This window comes from Musca autumnalis, unplaced genomic scaffold, assembly GCF_047663935.1.
Source record: "Musca autumnalis isolate F117 unplaced genomic scaffold, ASM4766393v1 scaffold_4, whole genome shotgun sequence".
Taxonomy (NCBI): domain Eukaryota; kingdom Metazoa; phylum Arthropoda; class Insecta; order Diptera; family Muscidae; genus Musca; species Musca autumnalis.
In genome coordinates this window covers 233833381-233841921 of record NW_027411977.1, presented here as the reverse complement: position 1 = coordinate 233841921, position 8541 = coordinate 233833381, and positions in this window count along the sequence as shown.

The following is an 8541-nucleotide window of genomic DNA, read 5'->3' as shown; positions in this document are numbered from 1 at the left end:
TCCTTTTTCCTTTACTATTTACCAAATATTTTGGGTTTGTTACTATTTTTCGTTCTTCCGACTCTTATTTCAAAAGAGAGTCATTCTTCCGCCACTCTCCTCTGTTTTGAATTGAAGGATAACAGTTTGTAACAATAATATGTCACACTATTCCTTGGTTACTTTGTGTAATGTGAGAATTATTCGTTGTGTTCTAAAGGATACTTGGAATTTGGTTGCTTAAAATGATTCTGTGCAAAAATTTCGGCATCACTAAAGTGGAGTTTTTATAATGCTTTCGAAATATAAAAAATCCTAGCCAAATGCCTTTATAGGTCAAGAATTCTCTGGGGACTTCGCTTATTATTGTGGTCCTCTTTAAACAAAAACCATCAAAATGCCGTCCATATGGAGTAGAATTCTATAGACAGAAGATCTTTGGAAGAATTTTTATAAAAATTAGAACTTTAAAAGAATATTTTGACAATGGCGGCTATGTTAACAAAATCACTTTAAAGATCTTCTTTATACAAGAGTCTCGTATAGAAAGTAGGCTTTATAAGGTATGTTATAGGCAGCACATACATATTTTAGTGATTTTAATGAACTATCTAGGCTACATTCCTGAGTTACTAAAATAAAGATCACATACAACGAAACTTCGCAACCTAACCCCATTATTCTTCTGGGTCATTTTTAGTCCTTTCCTGTGTTATTGTTTGCCTAATCTCTTAATAATATTAATATTTTAGTCACTGAAATATTCATCATATTTAAATTAGTTTTCTATTTAGATTTATATTTGACCTCTCAAAATCCCTAAATCCTTTGTAGTCTACATGTAAACGATCATGAAAAACACACACACAGAAATAACTCAATTCCTTACCTCTGCCTTCATGTTTCCTTACCGAAAATAATCTTAAAGATTAACAATTATGAAATTATTAAAATTTTGTATTTCATACAGACAAAGAACAAAAATAAGACAGGTCAAAATTGTAATCTGCATTTGGGACAATGCAATGACAATTGTAGGTAGGCGATTAGGAAATCGGAAATCCATATTTGTACATGTGTTAAAATCCACGCCTTTTGGTCCTCTAGAAATTTCCTAAAATTTTTTAAGAAATCTACGCCTTTTGGGCCTCTGCAAACCTCCTAAAATTCTCTAAGAAATCCAAGACTTTGGGACTCTAGAAATCTCCTAAAATTCTTTAAGAAATTCACGATTTTTTGGAATCTAGAAACCTATATTTTTTAAGAAATCCAAGCCTTTTGGGCCTCTAGAAATCTCCTAATTTCTTTAAGAAAACAACGCTTTTTGAGCCTCTAGAACCATCTAAAATTCGTTAAGAAATCCAAGCTTTTTCGGCCTCTGGAAACCATCTAATATTCTCTAAGAAATCCACGCCCTTTGGGCCTCTAGAAATCTCCTAATTTCTTTAAGAAAACAACGCCTTTTGAGCCTCTAGAAACATCTAAAATTCGTTAAAAAATGCACGCCTTTCAGGCCTCTAGAAACCATTTCAAATCCACGCTTTGGGCTTCTAGAAACCATCTAATATTCTTTAAGAAATCCACGCTTTGGGCTTCTAGAAACCATCTAATATTCTTTAAGAAATCCAAGCTTTGGGCTTCTAGAAACCATCTAATATTCTTTAAGAAATCCACGCTTTGGGCTTCTAGAAACCATCTAATATTCTTTAAGAAATCCACGCTTTGGGCTTCTAGAAACCATCTAATATTCTTTAAGAAATCCACGCTTTGGGCTTCTAGAAACCATCTAATATTCTTTAAGAAATCCACGCTTTGGGCTTCTAGAAACCATCTAATATTCTTTAAGAAATCCACGCTTTGGGCTTCTAGAAACCATCTAATATTCTTTAAGAAATCCACGCTTTGGGCTTCTAGAAACCATCTAATATTCTTTAAGAAATCCACGCTTTGGGCTTCTAGAAACCATCTAATATTCTTTAAGAAATCCACGCTTTGGGCTTCTAGAAACCATCTAATATTCTTTAAGAAATCCACGCTTTGGGCTTCTAGAAACCATCTAATATTCTTTAAGAAATCCACGCTTTGGGCTTCTAGAAACCATCTAATATTCTTTAAGAAATCCACGCTTTGGGCTTCTAGAAACCATCTAATATTCTTTAAGAAATCCACGCCTTTTGGGCCTCTAGGAACCATAAAAAATTCTTTAAGAAATCCACGCCTTTTGGGCCTCTAGAAACCATAAAAAATTCTTTAAGAAATCCCCGCCTTTTGGGCCTCTAGAAACCATAAAAATTCTTTAAGAAATCCACGCCTTTTGGGCCTCTAGAAACCATCAAAAATTCTTTAAGAAATCCACGCCTTTTGGGCTTCTAGAAGCCTTCTAAAATTCTTTAAGAAATCCACGCCTTTTGGGCTTCTAGAAGCCTTCTAAAATTCTTTAAGAAATCCACGCCTTTTGGGCTTCAAGAAGCCTCCTAAAATTCTTTAAGAAATCCACGCCTTTTGGGCTTCTAGAAGCCTTCTAAAATTCTTTAAGAAATCCACGCCTTTTGGGCTTCTAGAAGCCTTCTAAAATTCTTTAAGAAATCCACGCCTTTTGGGCTTCAAGAAGCCTCCTAAAATTCTTTAAGAAATCCACGTCTGTTGGGCTTCTAGAAGCCTCCTAAAATTCTTTAAGAAATCCACGCCTTTTGGGCCTCTAGAAACCATCTAAAATTCTTTAAGAAATCCAGGCCTGTTGGGCTTCTAGAAGCCTCCTAAAATTCTTTAAGAAATCCACGCCTTTTGGGCCTCTAGAAACCATCTAAAATTCTTTAATAAATCCACGCCTTTTGGGCCGCTAGAAACCATCTAAAATTCTTTAATAAATCCACGCCTTTTGGGCCTCTAGAAACCATCTAAAATTCTTTAATAAATCCACGCCTTTTGGGCCTCTAGAAACCATCTAAAATTCTTTAATAAATCCACGCCTTTTGGGCCTCTAGAAACCATCTAAAATTCTTTAATAAATCCACGCCTTTTGGGCCTCTAGAAACCATCTAAAATTCTTTAATAAATCCACGCCTTTTGGGCCTCTAGAAACCATCTAAAATTCTTTAATAAATCCACGCCTTTTGGGCCTCTAGAAACCATCTAAAATTCTTTAATAAATCCACGCCTTTTGGGCCTCTAGAAACCATCTAAAATTCTTTAATAAATCCACGCCTTTTGGGCCTCTAGAAACCATCTAAAATTCTTTAATAAATCCACGCCTTTTGGGCCTCTAGAAACCATCTAAAATTCTTTAATAAATCCACGCCTTTTGGGCCTCTAGAAACCATCTAAAATTCTTTAATAAATCCACGCCTTTTGGGCCTCTAGAAACCATCTAAAATTCTTTAATAAATCCACGCCTTTTGGGCCTCTAGAAACCATCTAAAATTCTTTAATAAATCCACGCCTTTTGGGCCTCTAGAAACCATCTAAAATTCATTAATAAATCCACGCCTTTTGGGCCTCTAGAAACCATCTAAAATTCTTTAATAAATCCACGCCTTTTGGGCCTCTAGAAACCATCTAAAATTCTTTAATAAATCCACGCCTTTTGGGCCTCTAGAAACCATAAAAAATTCTTTAAGAAATCCCCGCCTTTTGGGCCTCTAGAAACCATAAAAATTCTTTAAGAAATCCACGCCTTTTGGGCCTCTAGAAACCATCAAAAATTCTTTAAGAAATCCACGCCTTTTGGGCTTCTAGAAGCCTTCTAAAATTCTTTAAGAAATCCACGCCTTTTGGGCTTCTAGAAGCCTTCTAAAATTCTTTAAGAAATCCACGCCTTTTGGGCTTCAAGAAGCCTCCTAAAATTCTTTAAGAAATCCACGCCTTTTGGGCTTCTAGAAGCCTTCTAAAATTCTTTAAGAAATCCACGCCTTTTGGGCTTCTAGAAGCCTTCTAAAATTCTTTAAGAAATCCACGCCTTTTGGGCTTCAAGAAGCCTCCTAAAATTCTTTAAGAAATCCACGCCTTTTGGGCCTCTAGAAACCATCTAAAATTCTTTAATAAATCCACGCCTTTTGGGCCTCTAGAAACCATCTAAAATTCTTTAATAAATCCACGCCTTTTGGGCCTCTAGAAACCATCTAAAATTCTTTAATAAATCCACGCCTTTTGGGCCTCTAGAAACCATCTAAAATTCTTTAATAAATCCACGCCTTTTGGGCCTCTAGAAACCATCTAAAATTCTTTAATAAATCCACGCCTTTTGGGCCTCTAGAAACCATCTAAAATTCTTTAATAAATCCACGCCTTTTGGGCCTCTAGAAACCATCTAAAATTCTTTAATAAATCCACGCCTTTTGGGCCTCTAGAAACCATCTAAAATTCTTTAATAAATCCACGCCTTTTGGGCCTCTAGAAACCATCTAAAATTCTTTAATAAATCCACGCCTTTTGGGCCTCTAGAAACCATCTAAAATTCTTTAATAAATCCACGCCTTTTGGGCCTCTAGAAACCATCTAAAATTCTTTAATAAATCCACGCCTTTTGGGCCTCTAGAAACCATCTAAAATTCTTTAATAAATCCACGCCTTTTGGGCCTCTAGAAACCATCTAAAATTCTTTAATAAATCCACGCCTTTTGGGCCTCTAGAAACCATCTAAAATTCTTTAATAAATCCACGCCTTTTGGGCCTCTAGAAACCATCTAAAATTCTTTAATAAATCCACGCCTTTTGGGCCTCTAGAAACCATCTAAAATTCTTTAATAAATCCACGCCTTTTGGGCCTCTAGAAACCATCTAAAATTCTTTAATAAATCCACGCCTTTTGGGCCTCTAGAAACCATCTAAAATTCTTTAATAAATCCACGCCTTTTGGGCCTCTAGAAACCATCTAAAATTCTTTAATAAATCCACGCCTTTTGGGCCTCTAGAAACCATCTAAAATTCTTTAATAAATCCACGCCTTTTGGGCCTCTAGAAACCATCTAAAATTCTTTAATAAATCCACGCCTTTTGGGCCTCTAGAAACCATCTAAAATTCTTTAATAAATCCACGCCTTTTGGGCCTCTAGAAACCATCTAAAATTCTTTAATAAATCCACGCCTTTTGGGCCTCTAGAAACCATCTAAAATTCTTTAATAAATCCACGCCTTTTGGGCCTCTAGAAACCATCTAAAATTCTTTAATAAATCCACGCCTTTTGGGCCTCTAGAAACCATCTAAAATTCTTTAATAAATCCACGCCTTTTGGGCCTCTAGAAACCATCTAAAATTCTTTAATAAATCCACGCCTTTTGGGCCTCTAGAAACCATCTAAAATTCTTTAATAAATCCACGCCTTTTGGGCCTCTAGAAACCATCTAAAATTCTTTAATAAATCCACGCCTTTTGGGCCTCTAGAAACCATCTAAAATTCTTTAATAAATCCACGCCTTTTGGGCCTCTAGAAACCATCTAAAATTCTTTAATAAATCCACGCCTTTTGGGCCTCTAGAAACCATCTAAAATTCTTTAATAAATCCACGCCTTTTGGGCCTCTAGAAACCATCTAAAATTCTTTAATAAATCCACGCCTTTTGGGCCTCTAGAAACCATCTAAAATTCTTTAATAAATCCACGCCTTTTGGGCCTCTAGAAACCATTTAAAATTCTTTAAAAAATCCACGCCTTTTGGGCCTCTAGAAACCATTTAAAATTCTTTAAAAAATCCACGCCTTTTGGGCCTCTAGAAACCATTTAAAATTCTTTAAAAAATCCACGCCTTTTGGGCCTCTAGAAACCATTTAAAATTCTTTAAAAAATCCACGCCTTTTGGGCCTCTAGAAACCATTTAAAATTCTTTAAAAAATCCACGCCTTTTGGGCCTCTAGAAACCATTTAAAATTCTTTAAAAAATCCACGCCTTTTGGGCCTCTAGAAACCATTTAAAATTCTTTAAAAAATCCACGCCTTTTGGGCCTCTAGAAACCATTTAAAATTCTTTAAAAAATCCACGCCTTTTGGGCCTCTAGAAACCATTTAAAATTCTTTAAAAAATCCACGCCTTTTGGGCCTCTAGAAACCATTTAAAATTCTTTAAAAAATCCACGCCTTTTGGGCCTCTAGAAACCATTTAAAATTCTTTAAAAAATCCACGCCTTTTGGGCCTCTAGAAACCATTTAAAATTCTTTAAAAAATCCACGCCTTTTGGGCCTCTAGAAACCATTTAAAATTCTTTAAAAAATCCACGCCTTTTGGGCCTCTAGAAACCATTTAAAATTCTTTAAAAAATCCACGCCTTTTGGGCCTCTAGAAACCATTTAAAATTCTTTAAAAAATCCACGCCTTTTGGGCCTCTAGAAACCATTTAAAATTCTTTAAAAAATCCACGCCTTTTGGGCCTCTAGAAACCATTTAAAATTCTTTAAAAAATCCACGCCTTTTGGGCCTCTAGAAACCATTTAAAATTCTTTAAAAAAATCCACGCCTTTTGGGCCTCTAGAAACCATTTAAAATTCTTTAAAAAATCCACGCCTTTTGGGCCTCTAGAAACCATTTAAAATTCTTTAAAAAATCCACGCCTTTTGGGCCTCTAGAAACCATTTAAAATTCTTTAAAAAATCCACGCCTTTTGGGCCTCTAGAAACCATTTAAAATTCTTTAAAAAATCCACGCCTTTTGGGCCTCTAGAAACCATTTAAAATTCTTTAAAAAATCCACGCCTTTTGGGCCTCTAGAAACCATTTAAAATTCTTTAAAAAATCCACGCCTTTTGGGCCTCTAGAAACCATTTAAAATTCTTTAAAAAATCCACGCCTTTTGGGCCTCTAGAAACCATTTAAAATTCTTTAAAAAATCCACGCCTTTTGGGCCTCTAGAAACCATTTAAAATTCTTTAAAAAATCCACGCCTTTTGGGCCTCTAGAAACCATTTAAAATTCTTTAAAAAATCCACGCCTTTTGGGCCTCTAGAAACCATTTAAAATTCTTTAAAAAATCCACGCCTTTTGGGCCTCTAGAAACCATTTAAAATTCTTTAAAAAATCCACGCCTTTTGGGCCTCTAGAAACCATTTAAAATTCTTTAAAAAATCCACGCCTTTTGGGCCTCTAGAAACCATTTAAAATTCTTTAAAAAATCCACGCCTTTTGGGCCTCTAGAAACCATTTAAAATTCTTTAAAAAATCCACGCCTTTTGGGTCTCTAGAAATGATCTAAAATTCTTTAAAAAATCCACGCCTTTTGGGTCTCTAGAAATGATCTAAAATTCTTTAAAAAATCCACGCCTTTTGGTTCTCTAGAAATGATCTAAAATTCTTTAAAAAATCCACGCCTTTTGGGTCTCTAGAAATGATCTAAAATTCTTTAAAAAATCCACGCTTTTGGGTCTCTAGAAACCATCAAAAAATTCTTTAAGAAATCCACGCCTTTTGGGCCTCTAGAAACCATCAAAAATTTTTTTAAGAAATCCACGCCTTTTGGGCCTCTAGAATCCATCAAAAATTCTTTAAAAAATCCACGCCTTTTGGACCTCTAGAAACCATCAAAAATTCTTTAAGAAATCCACGCCTTTTGGGCCTCTAGAAACCATCAAAAATTCTTTAAGAAATCCACGCCTTTTGGGCCTCTAGAAACCATCAAAAATTCTTTAAGAAATCCACGCCTTTTGCGCCTCTAGAAACCATCAAAAATTCTTTAAGAAATCCACGCCTTTTGGGCCTCTAGAAACCATCAAAAATTCTTTAAAAAATCAACGCCTTTTGGGTTTCTAGAAGCCTCCTAAAATTATTTAAGAAATCCACGCCTTTTGGGCCTCTAGAAACCACCAAAAATTCTTCAAGAAATCCACGCCTTTTGGGCCTCTAGAAACCATCTAAAACTCTTTAAGGAATCCACGCCTTTTGGGCTTCTAGAAGCCTCCTAAAATTCTTTAAGAAATCCAAGCCTTTTGAGCTTCTAGAAGCCTCCTAAAATTCTTTAAGAAATCCACGCCTTTTGGGCTTCTAGAAGCCTCCTAAAATTCTTTAAGAAATCCACGCCTTTTGGGCTTCTAGAAACCTCCTAAAATTCTTTAAGAAATCCACGCCTTTTGGGCCTCTATAAATCATCTAAAATACTTTAAAAAATCCATGCATTTTAGGCCTCTATAAATCATTTAAAATTCTTTAAGAAATCCACGCCTTTTGGGCCTCTAGAAACGTCCTAAAATTCTTTAAAAAAATCCACGCCTTTTGGGCCTCTATAAATCATCAAAAATACTTTAAAAATCCATGCATTTTAGGCCTCTATGAATCATCTAAAATTCTTTAAAAAATCCACGCCTTTTAGGCCTCTAGAAACCCCATAAAATTCTTTAAAAAATCCACGCCTTTGGGCCTCTAGAAACTATCTAAAATTTTTTAAGAAATCCTGGCCTTTTGGTTGCCTAGAAACCTCCTAAAATTTTTAAGAAATTCAAGCTATTAAACTTCTTAAAGCCTCTGATAATTCTTTAAGAAAACCAAGCCTTTTTAGGCTTCTAGAAGTATCCTAAAATTCTTTAAGAAACACCTCTTTAGTAGTGCCCATATTTTTCCACAGAATTATCTTAAAAAACCAAATA